The 15,685-nt window shown below is 43.4% G+C and overlaps 1 long non-coding RNA gene and 1 other non-coding gene across 3 annotated transcripts in view; one reads left to right on the plus strand and one right to left on the minus strand.

The window, feature by feature from the left end:
* Positions 1 to 8,563, minus strand: part of LOC141573121 (uncharacterized) — a 32,545-nt gene extending 23,982 nt beyond the window's left edge. For both annotated transcript variants that reach the window (XR_016021214.1, XR_016021213.1), the window contains exon 1: positions 103 to 8,563. This is a non-coding gene — a long non-coding RNA (uncharacterized LOC141573121). The remainder of the gene's footprint in view (positions 1 to 102) is intronic.
* A 2,352-nt stretch (positions 8,564 to 10,915) lies between these two features.
* LOC141567075 (U6 spliceosomal RNA) lies at positions 10,916 to 11,017 on the plus strand. Its single transcript, XR_012489471.2, has one exon. It is a non-coding gene; the product is annotated as a U6 spliceosomal RNA (small nuclear RNA).
* The last annotated feature ends 4,668 nt before the right edge of the window (positions 11,018 to 15,685 follow it).

The raw sequence follows: 15,685 nt of genomic DNA on the forward strand, positions 1-15,685 counted from the left end.
CCGTCCTGGTACCCAGCACCCCCCTCCCTCCCTCCTTCCCTCCCTCCCTTGCTCCCTCCCTCGCTGGCTCCATCCTTTCTTCCAGCACCGTCCCTGTCCTACCAACTGCTCAGGCATCTTGTCCAGAGCTTGTTTCAGCCAGGGCGGGCAGCATAATGGGAGCAAACAGGTTTCTGTACTCTCCTGTTCAGTGATGGGCCAATACAAGAAGGAAGAATGAAACGGAGAGCGAATTTCCACACAAAGGGGAGAGTCCCCTCATTTGCAGGCCGCCCACAGGTCTCTACGTGTGTAGAGCGAGTTGTAACGCGCTTTACTTCTTCACAGCATCCATCGCTCCCCTATTTATACGCGTACCTTGGTTTACTTTGAAAAATAAATATTTTAACCAAACAGTCTTTTTAAAGCGGATGTTATAAAATGATTTGGGCTGAATTGAAAATTTACGGCTTTCTCTTTTAAAAGGGTCATCTATTGGCCCCAAGGAGGCCCGCGGATTTGCTCCTGGGCTTCTGAACTAGCCCCCTTTCCGGTTCTGTGCGCACGCGCACCGCCATGCTCTGTGCATCGCGCCTCCTTTCGGTTATTGGCACTTGGAGACGCCAGTGAGTATTAGTGTGTGCGGAGAAAAACCTTAGGGGTATCTTTATACAGGCACGAAGTCCCATTTAGGGAGAATGAATGACCCATTGATTACCACGCACAAATTGTTCTTTTCTGGATGTATAACCGAAACATTGTCTTCAAACTCCAAGAGGAAATCACTTGTGCTACAGAGATGAAAATGAAAAACAGTCTTCTAACCAGGACATCATGAGAGCTCATGATGAATCTGAATCTATACACAATAGAACCCTTTCACACTTCAGGGCAATTGAAATGTCAAATAATTCTTAAAGCATAATGTGTGGCTTGTTAATCCCTGCAAGTGTCTTAGTGCCCTTTGTGCGTTTGTGAAGGAGTTAGAAATGGAGCAGGGTGGGAGTGAGAAGGGCACGTCTGTCCAGAGGCCCCTCCTGCCTCCCATTTTGCCCTGTGGCACCAAGAACACTTGGGGACAGACACGCGTCTTCCCAGAGTAGCGAGAATAAGGAAGCGGGGCCCCATGTCCTCGAGGTGTTGGGAACGCGCGACCAAGTTGATAATCCCAGACAAGGAAGTGGTTTGAATGAGTTAGGAATTGATCACTTAGCAACATCCCTAATGATTAATATATAAAATACTCTCAGATCAACAAGAAAAAGGTAAGCCAGCAACTCCACCCCAGTAGAAAAATGGTCAAAAATCCAAACAAATATTCACGGAAGGGAAAACTGAAAGGTCAAAGAATGAATAGAAAATACACAACCTCACAAGTTGTTAAAGAAATGCAAAACAAAAATATGGTAACATACCTCTCTGGGCTTTGCAAGTTGGCGAGGAGTTTTGCCCTAGATAGAAAAACTGAGTGTTAGTGATTGGAGAGTGGGCACACTGCTGCTGGAGGGAGCAGGAGTGGCGTCGCCGTCTATACGGGCGTGGTTTCGTTGGCCAACAAGCTCATCGTAAGAGCATGAACTTGGTTACCGGGAGGGCTTGTGGGCCCGGATGAGTACATGAGCCTGACTCCGTCTCCATGCTTGTGCGGACAAGATTAAAACCCAGAAACAGCCTCGATGTCACATAACTGGGACACTCTATTGTCGGAGTGTGTCGTACTAATCCGTGTTCCAAATGATGAGGATGGGAAATGCTTCTAGGGTTTTGCTCCTGAGAACAGAACTGCTGTTCGAGACTCATACAGCATTCCTTACACACCCGCTGCTGCACCTTTGCAACTTTTCTCTATTGTATTAGTGTCCCAGGCTGTCACGAAAAAGTACCACAAACTGGCCTGTGTAAAACAACAGAGATCCATTCCCTCACAGTCTGGAGGCCAGAAGTCTGAAATCAAGGCATCTGCAGGGGTGAAGCCCTCGGGTCTCCCCTTCCTGTCTCCCAGCCTCTGGGGTTCCTGATGATTCCTGACTCCTCCATATAGCACTTTGGAGATGACACAGTTCTAGAAATGGAGAACAGACTAGTGGTTGTCAAGGCTTGGAGATGGGGATGGGCTATAAAGGGACTTCTGTGGTGTTGGAACCACTCAGTGCCTTGACTGTGCTCGGGGGTACACAAACTATGATGTGATGAAATTGTATAGCTCAGTCGTTGTGATATTATACTATCATTTTGCAAAATGTTAGCATTTAGGATTAATGAGAATTTATTTACCACATGTTCGTTTATGTCTTTTGGAAGAATTGTTTGCCATTAATGCTAAGTAAGCAAATAAATATATAATCAAATCTTGTCACCCCTCCCACCTGGGAAAGCTGCACAACTGGTTCGTTAACAAGCAGGTAGAATAAAACCTCAACACTTGGCATGTGGACCGCCTGCTCTTAGGACTTGTAATTAGGGCCTCGTGTTCAATCCCACTGCTGGGGTGTCTGCACGCAGCATTTTAGTATGTGTGGTGCTTCTCTCTAGATTAACAGTGACAGGCCTGGCACTGACCCTCTGGTTCAGCTGCTTAGGAGGACAATTGCCCATCTAGATGAGGACCCCAGGGATCCCCAAAGTTCAATTAGGTGTCATAGAGCCAAATAAACCCACCAAATTTGGGGACAAGCCATCCAGCTGGTTTTCCCCCAATGCAGTCATAAATGGATATAAGCTACATTTCAGTTACAGTTAGTTTCCTTCTGGTGTGTATAGGCCATTGTGACATCATTCTTTCCTGTCTGTTTGCCCGGCATTTGTTACACAGCGTCAGGTGGGGACGCTGTGATGAGGAAGCCTGACCTGCGGTCTGTGTTGGTCTCAGCAGGTGAGAGCCAGATTCCCTGGGAGCTTGCCTTGCCCGCCATCATCCTGTATGGTCCCTGTGTCTCTAGGGGCCAGTTTAGTGGTCTGCAGTCCCTCCCAATGTCCAGGGTCCCCTGGGAAGGTCACGCCATGAGCAGGGGGTCCTTCAGGCTTCCCTGATCCCAGCCCAGCAGTGACTCGGACACTTGGGCTTCCAGGATGGCCCAGAACCAGGATGTGTGCCTGGAAGACGGGGCTTCATCAAGCACAGTAGGTACACACTGTCTGCCTTCTATGTCCCGGGCTGTGTGACATTTCCCACAAATTGTCACAGTGGTCCTCTCAGCTGCATGAGCCTAGACATCAAACCTCAACTGATGGAATTTCACAATTGAGGAAATAAAGCATGTCTTCCATCCTGACACTTCCTGCATTCCCTCTTGCCCTGTCTGCTTTGCCCTTTTGGATCTATGCATCCTGGCTCCAATAGGTTTTCAGCCATGTAGCCTGACTGTCCACTGGTGTCCGGGTCTTTCTGGGTTCTGGGTGCTGGTGTGTGCTCTCCCTGAATCCTCACTCTAACTCACAGCCTCTGACTTCTGCATGGCCACTTGGCACCTGAGCCAGACCAGTGCAAGCAGGTTCTCGCCCCCTGGGAGTAGTCTCATCTCATCTCGAATCTGTTATTCGGTGCCACCCACCACTGCGTGCTGATAAGTATTTTTACTATCGTTGTGGCATTGATGCATCCACAACCTCGTGGAACCTCTTTTGGGGGAGCCTCCCACCCCCCACTTCATCGTTCTCTAGGCCCCACTTCTTCCTCCAGCCACATTGCAGCTGCCCGGTGCCAGCAGGCTTCAATGGGCTCTGCAGAGCTGCAGCTGGACAGTACTGTGCCTTGGGCAAACCACACACCTCAACATCCACAGCCCAGCAGTGTGGGCTGAGAGGGTCAGACACAGGTTCTCGGTCAAGGCCACCTGGTGGATTTGAGCCCTGGTTCTCAGTGGTGAGGGGCTGGGAAACCTGCCCACTCCTTGTCCTGAAGGCTAAGAGATGTTTATGGTACGAAGGGCCAAGCAGATGCCCCTCACACTGACCCTTTTCCTTTCCTTCCCCCAACCAAGTAAATCTGATGCGATACCACATTCCTGGGAGACGAGCGCCACTACCAAAGCTAGGAGGCAGGCACGTGGTCCCATCATATTCTTGCTCAAATCATCTGTTCCACTCAGGCAAAGCACAGGTGTATTGCGAATGGTGTGGACAAGTGTAAACTTCACCAAGTGGACACAGCCTCTCCTCAGCTGCCCCACTCATGCAGTGAGCCACAGACAGCCTAGCCATAGTGACAAGGAAGGACAGCGAGGCCTCCCTCTCACCAAGGCGGAGCTAGTTCCTGCCCCTGCTGAATACACACGGCTGATTGCGAGATGTGTACTGAGCCCTCAACAAGGGACCATTCCGCAGGGAAGCCAGCAGCCGTGTGCTGGAAGCTCGGGTATACCAGATGCTTTCTTCCCCGGGCAGGGCAGTAACTCGTCCTTCCTGGAATGGACCCGTATTCCAGAGAGTGCTACGCTAGGGCCTCTGCGGAGCCCACTCTGTCCTCAGACATGTGCCACTCAGGAGTGCAGGGCTGATAATGCCCCTGGGAGCTTTCATTTCATCGGCCTGCAAGATAATTCTGGAATGCATTACATGAGGCTCTTCAAATAGTCCCCACAGGGGTCATGGTGGCCCCAACTGGAGAAGACATCCTTGCACTGGCCTTTCTTCCCTGGTTTGGCTCCCAGAGGTCTCATTCCCAAATACACCACCTGCACACAAGCCTTTGTCCTTTTAGTTGAACCAAGCTAAGACATCACTACTCCCAAAAGGATCATTATGTAGAAGACGGGAGTGATTGAAGGAATTCTCTTGGGCTTCATTGATGGAGGAAAACAAATCTCTCATCATCCGTTCCATGTCTGTCTTGGTGTTTTTGATATTCTCCTTTTGCCTCCAGAGAAATTGTTAATCACTGAATAGATGAAGTGCTTTGGAGATCTGAAGAGCATAAGCTTCCGAAGAGGGGATGAGGATGAGAAGGAAGGCGGAGCAGGGAGGTGTCCAGAGAGCCGGGAAGGGGAGGCAGGGACTGCGTGGAACCCCGCACAGCAGCCCACGTGCACCACACAACTCCGGTGCTTCGAGGGGGGCCTGTGGGCGCAGCAATGGCTGACCTTTACTGAAGGCTGTTGTATTGTACCACTTAGAGTTCACAGCAAGCTCTGAGGAGGCGGGCGAGGCAGGGCATCCTTCAGCCCTTGGCTTTCCCAGTGCCCAGAGGTGGTGGAGCCAGCTCCCGGGGCGGGGCTTTCAGATTCACCTTGGCCTGGCGGTGTTCATTGTCCTCAAATGAAGGCATTGCCTCGTTATAGACTGAAACTTTCATTGAAGATTTTTTCACAGTTTTATTCATCTTCATTTCTGTTGCTGAATGTTTTAGCACAACACATCAACACAATGTGCTGGTCACGTGGTTGTCACAATAAGACAGCCTTGTGATTTTCCACCTACAACTTTGTTGTTTGTTTCAGATCTCAGCTGAAGACAGAGTGAAAGCTTCAGTTTCCTTCCTCTTGTGGCTAAATGTCAGATACTGTGCTACTTTTGTAGAGTTTTTTATGTCGCAATTTCCTGTGTCTTAAGGGTAAGCTTGAAAAATCATTGAATCATGAAAGTGTCAGAACTAGAAAGAACATTAGCAATCACTTACTTTAGATAATGAATTGAGCCGCAGAGAAGTTGAGTGACTTAACACACTAACACACTACAAGTAAATAACAAACCACTATGAGAACTCGGGCCTCCTGTCTCCTATCCAGTTCTCTTGCTGTGGTGTCACTATATAGAGTCTTGGAAAAACCTGGAATGCAATACAAAGTTACATGGTCTTTCTGTACATCCTTCGAAATTAGAGCTCAGTTGGTGTAGGCAGCATGTCTGAAACTGCACGATTACCAAGATCTACCTCTGGGAGCAGTAGTTATTATGAAGGTGTTGTTATAGATTGAATGTATGTGTCCCCCCAAATTTGTGTGTTGAAACCTAACCCCCAATGTGATGGTGTTAGGAGGTAGGGCCTTTGGGAGGTGATTAGTTCATGGGAGCAGAGGCCTCCTGACTGGGATTAGCGCCCTTATAGAAGAGACTCCAGAGAGCTCCGTCACCCCTTCTACCATATGAGGACACAGCAGAAAACAGCTGTCTGCAACTCAGAGGAGAGTTCTCAACAGAACGTGACCATGCTGGCACCCTGCTCTTGGCCTTCCGGCCTCCAGAACTCTGAAGAATAAATTTCTGTTGTTTATAAGCCACCTGTCTGTGGTACTTTGTTAGAGAAGCCCAAATGGACTAAGACAGGTATCCAGAAAATTAAGAAATAAATATAACTTACATCTACATATGAGTGAGTTCCAAAGGCAAATAGTGTTGAATGGATGTCAGTGTGTGTTCAGCCTCCTACACCATGGGTCATAATAGTCCATCCATTTTAAAATAGAGATGTCTATCGAGGCTGCAGCCTATGGGAAATGAGTGTCCATGGATGTTATTGTGGTTATTTTGCTATTGTTGCCATTTTACTTTAATTGGGAGATTTAAATAATATTTCACAAAATGTTGTACACATACCACAGATGGTATAGGAAATGATTTTTAGGTGACACCCCAACATATTTGTGGTGTCTCCGAAAATAATTAAAATGTTTTTAAATAAAATATTTCATTTAAATAAAATGTTTCATTTAAATATCTGTGTACTTATTTCATATATATTAAAATATATTGCAAAATACATATTTGATAAATAACTGGGAACCAAAATATACAAAGTTAAAACTCAATAAGAAAATAGCCCAATTTTTAAAAAATGGACAAACATTTGAGTAGTCTCCTCACCAAAGAAGATATACAGATGGCAAATAGGCATATGAAAAGATGCGCTGAATCCTGTGTCATTAGGGAAATGCAAATTAAATCAACAATGAGGTACCACTACACACCTACTAAAATGGCTAAAATCTGAACACTGACAACACCCCCCCACCCCGTGTTGGCGGGGACCTGGAGCCACAGGAACTCTCACTGCTGGTGGGGATGCAAAATGGTGCAGTCATCCTGGAAGAAAGTTTGGCAGTTTCTTACAAAACTAAACACACTCTCACCATGTGATCCAGCATTTGTGCTCCTTAGTATTTACCCAAAGAAACTGAAAACTTAGGTCCACACAAAATCCTGCACATGATGTGTATAGCAGCAATTGCCAACAACTGCAAGCAACCAAGGTATCCTTCAGTGGGTGAATGGATAAATAAACTGTAGTACATCTAGACAATGGAATATTATTCCGTGCTAAGAAGAAATGAGCTACTGTGCCACAAAAAAGACATGGAGGAATCTTAAATGCACGGTGCTAAGTGAAAGAAACCAACCTGAAAAGCCTACACACTGTATGATGCCAACTATGTGACATTCTGGAAAAGGCAAAGCTATGGAGACAGTAAAAATGTCAGTGGTTGCCAGGGTTTCAAGAATGGGTGGTTGGGGGTGAAGGTGAATTGGTAAAGCACAGCGAAATTTGAAGTCAGTGAAACTATTCTCTGTGATACCATAATGGTCATAATGGTGGATACATGACATGCATTTGTCATATCCCATAGAATGTACAACACCAAGAGTGAATTCTTAATATGTGAATTTAGTTAATACTAATATATCAATGTTAGTCCATTAAATGCAACAAATGCAGTACAACTAATGCAGAATATTATTAATAGGAGAAAGTGTATATGGGGGGGGAATGGTATGTGGGAACTCTGTACCAGCTGCTCAGTTTTTCAGTTAATCTCAAAACCTCCATTGATTTAAAAAGACAGTTGTTGCTCAATAAATAGATGTTACCTATTATTATAAGCAGCCAGTATGTGCCAATCACTGTTTCAGCACTGGAGGTCAGGCATGTATAATAAACGGCACCAGTCTGCGTTGCTCTTGAGAACGTGCTGGTGGCAGGATTTGCCACCAGGTGGCGCGCCAATATCTATCTCCTTCTGTCTCCCTTCTCCTCCTTGGCCCTCAAACCTGGATTCCACATCTGGTAATATGAAGTCAGACAATTAAGCTCGCAAACTCATCCTAGAAAAAGTGCTACATCCCTCATTGCCGAATATCACTACGGTCATCTTCGAAGTCCTCCCCTTGGGAAGCTGTGCACTGACACCAGCGCCTAGTCCACCCTTCAAAGCAATTTTGGAACTTTTTTTCTGGAATGGCCATCAGAGCTGCCGTCCTATTACCCATGATGACTTGAATGTCATCAAAATGTCTCCCTTTCAATATTTCCTTTATTTGTGGGTAAAGAAAGAAGTCATTGGGGGCCAGATCAGGTGAGTATGGACGGTATTTCAATATAGTTATTTGTTTACTGGCTAAAAACTCCCTCACAGACAGTGCTGGGTGAGCTGGTGCATTGTCTTGATGCAAGAGCCATGAATTGGCGAAAAGTTCAGGTCGTCTAACTTTTTCACGCAGGCTTTTCAGCACTTCCAAACTGTAAACTTGGTTAACTGTCTGTCTAGTTGGTATAAATTCATAATGATTAATCCTTATCATATCAAAAAAGGTTAGCAACATCGGTGCAACAAGTTCGCGAACTTAATTGTCAGAGGTCCTATGACGAGGGAGCCCTCCCACTCTTTCAGATGAGTCCCCTCCCCCACCGCCCCCCCAACCCGAGCCACAGCAGCTCAGGTGCACTGCCTCTGGGATTAGCCCAGAGCAGCATTTCTAGACCTTCTGGGATCTTGGCACCAGTAGAGAGAGGTGGTGATTGCACAGCGCATTAGTGCACAGGTAGGGCTGCTCTGGATGGAAAGGGGGTTGGGGAGGGGGAAATAGCAGCCTGTCCTCTCTTTAAATGCGGTGCCTCTGTGCAACCCACCTCCCAGAGTGGGCAGCTGGGGTCAGTGAGCTGCAGAATGGAGCCAGGCTGGGTTTGCTAGTGCATTTTTATGTTCATTATTCCCAAGTTAACTCTCACGCCTTGTGACCCACAGGCCCGCAGGGATGCCAGCCCTGGAAGTGCGTGCTCCAGGGTCCTGGCTTTAACCATTATCCAACAGACTCTTCCTGAAAACAGCAAAACAAAACTAGTGATTGTGGTTTTATGGTTGAAGCACAAGCAGTCCCAGAATATGGACACTGCACGGGGACCTCGGAGAGACACCAGGCCAAGTTTCTCGCATTACAGTTTGAGATCTAGAAAGGCGAAATGACCTTCCTGGGCCCACACGGCCTGACACCTGCATTTTCCATGAAATGAAAAGCTTACTGTCTGCAGCTCTTAGTCTATGGGACAGAAGGTTTTTGTCCTTTTTGTTGTAGGTTTTAATTTCACAGGGCAACTGTCACCCCCCAAAACACTGACTGTGGAGTGTGTTTGTAAGCCGAGGGAGTGTGTGTCTAGAAGGGGTAGTTCGTGGCCTACCTGGCTGGGTGCAAGGCGGTTACTTGAGGTTAATGGGTGGCAGAAAGGCCCAGTTTACATAAAACCTCTTATTTTTAGGGAGGAATTGCACAAATGTGTCTCCGATGTGAGACAGAGTTAAGAGCATTTCTGTGTTTTATCCACTCTGGAGGGAAGCGATCACCCTGGCGTCCCCAGCACAGAATGCCAACAACTTCTTTCATTTTCTGGAAGAATGAACTGGAGGCCACTGGGCCTGGGCGCTGCTGCGGGGTAACATTGCCATGGACTTCTGGGCCCAGGGTGTGTTTCGGTTGGTTCAAGTGCAAGAGCAGACACACACTGTACTTTGGGAATGAAAGTTTGTGTCACTCACATTCATGCTGCACCCTGGCCTGTGATGTTTTCTGGAAATGGAAATTCAAAAGATTTATTGAGTGCAATTAAACATAAATCTAATTTCATTTCACTAAACAGGGTGCTGGCTGCAGAGATTGGACAAGAGTCTGTGCAGCTGTGTCAGGAGGGGTATCTTCAGTTGTCCCTTCCAAGGTTTATCGTCTTTTCCCAGGTTCCGCTGCTGGTGAGTCTGCGGCCACAGGACACATATGCTGGGCAGTTCCTTTCATGACCTAACACAGCTTCCCACCAGTGTGAAGCCCTAGTGACAAAATGACAAAGAGCATCGCTGACTAGCTGCTCCGTGGAGGCTGTCTGACGTGAGGCGTGAGCTTGTTCTGTCAGCTGCACTCGAGTGCAGGCAGTGGAGCCGTTGCACACATGGTTAGGCACTTCTGCCTCAATCCTTGGTGCGGGGATTAAAGAAACAAGATGCAGTCAGAGGCGCCTAAGGCTGGAAGGTGCTGGGACACAGACAACGGACATGGAGCTGCTTTGGGGAAAGATCACGAGGAAGGAGCCGTAGTTATGGAGCTGAAGGTCTCTGGAGAACAGTCCTATTTTGTTTCCATGAACCCTGAGCAAGGAAGTTACTTTCCCATTGGAATGTACTCAATGCCACTGAGCTCCACACTTAAAATGGTCAATTTTATGCTGTGTGTTTTATCAGAATAAAAGCAACAAGCACCAGAGTTGTTCTCTATTGAATGGGCTGTGGCATCTCCTTTGAAGAAGCTTAGCCTCCTTGCTCATTCATCACAGCAGGTGGTGTGTTCGATGCCAGCTTGAAGAGAAAATGACGGGTGCCTAGTGTCACCTGGGCAGCGACAGGGACATTCTGAGAGGACACGCACAGAAACCCAGGCTTTGCTCCCTTGTACATGTTTCTCACAGTGTGCCGAGCTTAGGATCCTTGTGGAATATTCCTGTGCCAAGACTTGACACAAATGTTCTTAGCAATTTCATCTGTCATCAGGCCGGGACAAGAGCGAGGCAAGAGGGATATTTGCACCAACCTGAGAGTGAGTGTCTCTTTAAGTTTTGTGCACAAGGTGCCTTGTTTCTCTCACCCTAGTCAGGGTCCTGTTATCATAGTCAAAATCTGAAAACAACCCAAATGCCCATCTGCAGGGCGGACAGAACTGTTGTACATCCATACCATGAAAGACTGGTCTGCTGGATTTGACAACACATACACTAAAACTGGAGTGATACAGAGGTTAGCATGGCCCCTGGATGAGGATGACACACATTTGTGAAGCGTTCCATGTTTGTGTAAAATAAATGAGTCCTGGGATGTAATGTACTGCATGGTGACTATAATTAACAATACTGTATTATATACTTGAAAATTGCCAGGAATGTAGATTTTAGAAGTTCTCACCACAAGGGAAAAAATTGTAATGATATGAGGCAATGGATGTTAACTAGACTTATTGTGGTGATCATTTCACAATATATACAAATATTGAATCATTATGTTGTACACCTGAAACTTAATATATAATTGATAGCAATTGTATCTCAAAAAAAGAAATACAATTCAGTAATAAAAAGGAATGAGCTATTGATTAATGCAACAACATGGATAAATCTCAAATTATTCTGAGTGAAAGAAGTTAGACAAAATAAGTACATATTGTATGATTCCATTCACATGAAACCCTAGAAAATGCAATGTAATCATTAGTGACAAAAAGATCAGTGGTTGCCTGGGAACTGGGGAACAGAGTAGAGGCGGGAAGGAGCACAAAGGCGAACAAGGAAGTGTTTGGGCTGATGGGCTACGTTCATACCTTGATTGTACTGATGGTTTCACATCCATGTGCATGTGTCAAAAGTGATCAGACTTCACCTTTTAAGATATCTGTGCTATTTATTGTATGTCAATTGTGTCTCAATAAAATTAAAATAAAATGAGGTACAATAAAAATTTAAGACATGAATTCTTATTGGATCTTGATTGAGAAAATAAGAAGTTTTAGGGACAATTGGGAGTATTTGAATATGGACAAAGTATTAAGTATATTAGATTATTCGTACTTTTCTTAGGTATAATAATAGTATTGTGGATATGTAAGAAAATGCTAGTATTCTTAAAAGATTCATGCTGAAGTATTTAGGGGTAAAATATTATAATGTCCAGCTTATTTCAAATAGTTTGGAAAAAATAGAAAGACGAATAAAGCAAATATGGCTAAATATTGAGAAGGGTGAATCTAGCTGTTCGGTATACAGGAGTTCATTATACTATTCTTTCAACTTTTTTGTGTGTTTGATAATTTTATCATTACAGAGTTGGAAAATTTTACCAAGATTTTAAAGAGAACCAAATTACAAAAGATAAACAAAAAATAACTGAATTATCAAAATCAATGGATAGGTTTAACTGAAGACACAGCAGAAGGTAAAATTGGTGAATTGCAAAATAAATCTAAAAAAGTTATCCAGTACGCAGTACAGAGAGAAAAAGACAAAAATATAAACGTGAAGAAACATGGAGAATACAATGAGAGAGCCTATCAAAAATCCGGCTGGAAGTCCAGGAGAAAGAGAAAAAATGGGGTTACGGCTGTATTTGCAGAAATAATTCCTAATGTATCCCTGAAAGTATACATGAAAAGAACCCACACATAGGCACACCATGATAAGTCTGCAAGACACCAATGGCTGAGAAGTCTCAGAAGCTTCTGGTGAAAAAGATGATCTCCAAAACAGCAAACACTTGAACTGATTCTTTCTCACCTACAACAGAAACCAAGCTAAAAATAGAATTATTTTCAGTGGACTGAAAGAAAATAATTGTCAACCTAGAATTATTTAATTACAAGAAAATATCTTTAAGAATAAGAGCAAAATAAAGACATTTTCAGGTAAACAAAACCCGAGAATGATTGCCATTAGTCACGCTCTCTAAATCAAATTGTAAAGTATGTTTATGAGACAAAGTAAGATAGTAGGTCTGAGATATAAGGAACATAGAGAGAAAAAAATGGAACATAAGTAGGTATATCTACACAAATTAAGACTGCATAAAATACCTTCTGCAATTTAAATGTAGAATTAAAAGACAGAACAATAGTATATAAATTAGGAGAAGGGTAAAGATATTAACATTCTACTTTCATAAGTATTATCTTGAAGTTTCTGGTGTACCCTTAATAGAATATATAATTTTCAAACTAGTAAAGGGGAAAAGGAGGATGAGAAAAAAAAAAATCAATCCAAAGGAAGGCACGAAAGTAGAGAAAAGTAAACTTAGATGACTTGGAACAAATCATAAGCAAAAAATTAGAACAGATACAAATATTTTTCATACTATTTTTTTAAAAAATCAACACTAGAAGACAAGTACAAGACTGCATAGTATGTTCATTGAAACAAAAACAAAAAACCCCTCACAATGTACATGTGTCAATGATTCTCACAAGCACAGTGATGAGAGAAGGTACAAGACACAGAAGAATTTGGAAGAACTTTAAGAAAAAGTTCAAAAGTTGGACCAACTGACCAATACTTTCTGAGAGATCTAAACAGACTGTACAACCACGCAGGCAAGCAGATGATTACGTAGTGTCAGGAGCATAGGAACTTCTAGGAGGATGTCCTGGGGGGGCGGTACATATGGGCTTCCAGGGCGGGGCCCTGTCCTCTGCCTGTGCCTTGTGTGGTGGTTCTGGGGAGCATGTTTTATACCACCCCTGTTTATGTCTGATGTAGTTATTGATTTAACAACAAAACGGAAGAGAAGAGCAGCCCTCCATGGAACTCTGAGACATCAGGAGGGTAAGTATGGGAAACCAACCTGCATACAACCTACCACGACTGAATGCATCATGGAGAAATAGAACATTTGAACAGACCAATAATGAGTAAGGAGATTAAAACAATAATGGGAAACCTCCCACCATAGAAAAAGCCCAAGACCAGATCGTTTCACCAGTGAATTCTACCAAACATTTAAAAGAAGAATTAACACCAATCCTTCTCAAACTCTTCCAAAGAAAATGGAAGAAAGGGAACACTCCCCAACTCATTTTATGAGGCCAAGTTCCCCTATACCAAAGCCAGATAAGGACGCTGAAGATCAATATCCCTGATGAATATATATTTTGTTCAGAAAAAAAAATTACTAACCACCATGATCAAATGGAACTTACCCCGGAAAGCAATGTGAATCAATAAATGTGATATGCCACATTAATATAATGATAGAAATCAGATATTCATCTTAATAGATTCAGAAAAAGCATTTGACCAAAATCATCATCCTTTCAAGATAAAAACTCAGTTGGGTACAGAAAAATAATGTGCCTCAACATCATAAAGGCCACGTAGGACAAACTCATAGCTAACATTATACTCTGGTGAAATATTCAAAGCTCTCCCTCTAAGATCAAGAACAAGACAAGGGTGACCACTCTCACCTCTCCTACTCAACACTCAACTGGAAGTTTTAGCTAGACCAACTAGGCAAGAAAAAGAAAAAAAGAAAGGCATCCATATCATAAGGGAAGTAAAGTTGTCTGTTTGCAGATGGTATTATGTACAGTAAAAAAAAACCAAAAAACTACATAGCGATGTAGTGAAAGGCATACAGCTATTTCTTATGGGTGATAATCTTGTAACTGATGGTCTACTTCATTACTTGGCTAAGAAACCTGGACTTCAATTTTCCATTCACCTTTTAGAACTACATAGGTCTTCATTTAGTTTGGGCACTTACCCCCTTTGATTTCCTACTTTTTGACTTCATTTGTGATTCCCACATCTATTTATTTTACTCTGATGTAAATTGCTTCAAATTCTTTTCAGGACAAAATAGGGTGTACCTTCATATACACATCATGATCCGAATGGCTCGTAAACGGCCAAGTATTCTTAGGATCTGCTTGCAGTCTATTTTCTTACGGCTGTCCTACTCCAGCCCTGAATATGTGTATTTCGTCTGAACTTCATGTGTGTTCTGCTTTGATGCAGCTAGGTGCATAGGCTTAACAAGTAGGTTTGGATTCGCCTACAGCCTAACTAAGTCTGAACCAAAGTACTTAACTCGTTGAATGTCAGTATCATCACCTGTAAAATAGTACCTTATGGAATTGTTGTCAAGATTGGTAGTATTTTATGTAAAGCACTAAAACATACAAAGCAGTTAAAAACAGCAGGTGTTAGTAATTATTAAATCCCACTGGCTGGCTGATGTTAGTTAGAAAAGCTGTCTGAACTGGCTTCTTTTAATTATCTGGCTAATTTTTTCAGGAATTGGATGAATATACGTAAACACAAGTGAACATATACAAAGCACCTGACAGATGACATATTTCCTCACTTTCTATCCTTCTTTACCTGTTGCCTCCACCTTGAAAGCCCTTTCATATCATCTGTTAGAACGCAACCAATTACTATTTTTCTAACTGTAGTTCATCTTGTCCTTCTCAAGGTTCTCTGGATTTTTAAAACCTCCATTATAATATTTTGAGTTTTGTGTCTTCCCTGCCCCCTGGTTACAAGATTTTTGGGGGCAACAGATTGTTTCATCCTTGCATTCCCTTGATTTGGTGCAAAAGAAATCGCGGTTTTTGCCTTTTTAACCTTTTAAACCGCAATTACTTTGGCACCAACCTAATACATTGCATTCAGTTGGTAATCATTAATCATTATTGCTTTGAATTAATTTTTCTGAGGATACTAAACTTAAGAGTACTTTCTTTAGGCTTGAGTGATTATTCCTTTGATAACTTAGTCTTTTAACCTCACCTAACACTTTGCTATCCTGTTATTGTAAATTTGTCATAGTGTGGGCAACAAAACAGAAAAAATCGACAAATTTGAAGTTGTCAATTTTAATGTGTTACATCAGATGACAGGAACATTAGAGACTTCTGAATATGTGCTCCTCAGTCCAGGACTGATGTTTTGATTATTAATTTAGTTCCCCCCCCC

The sequence above is a fragment of the Rhinolophus sinicus genome, chromosome 4 (assembly GCF_057876585.1).
Source record: "Rhinolophus sinicus isolate RSI-liver-muscle chromosome 4, RSI-T2T, whole genome shotgun sequence".
Lineage (NCBI taxonomy): Eukaryota > Metazoa > Chordata > Mammalia > Chiroptera > Rhinolophidae > Rhinolophus > Rhinolophus sinicus.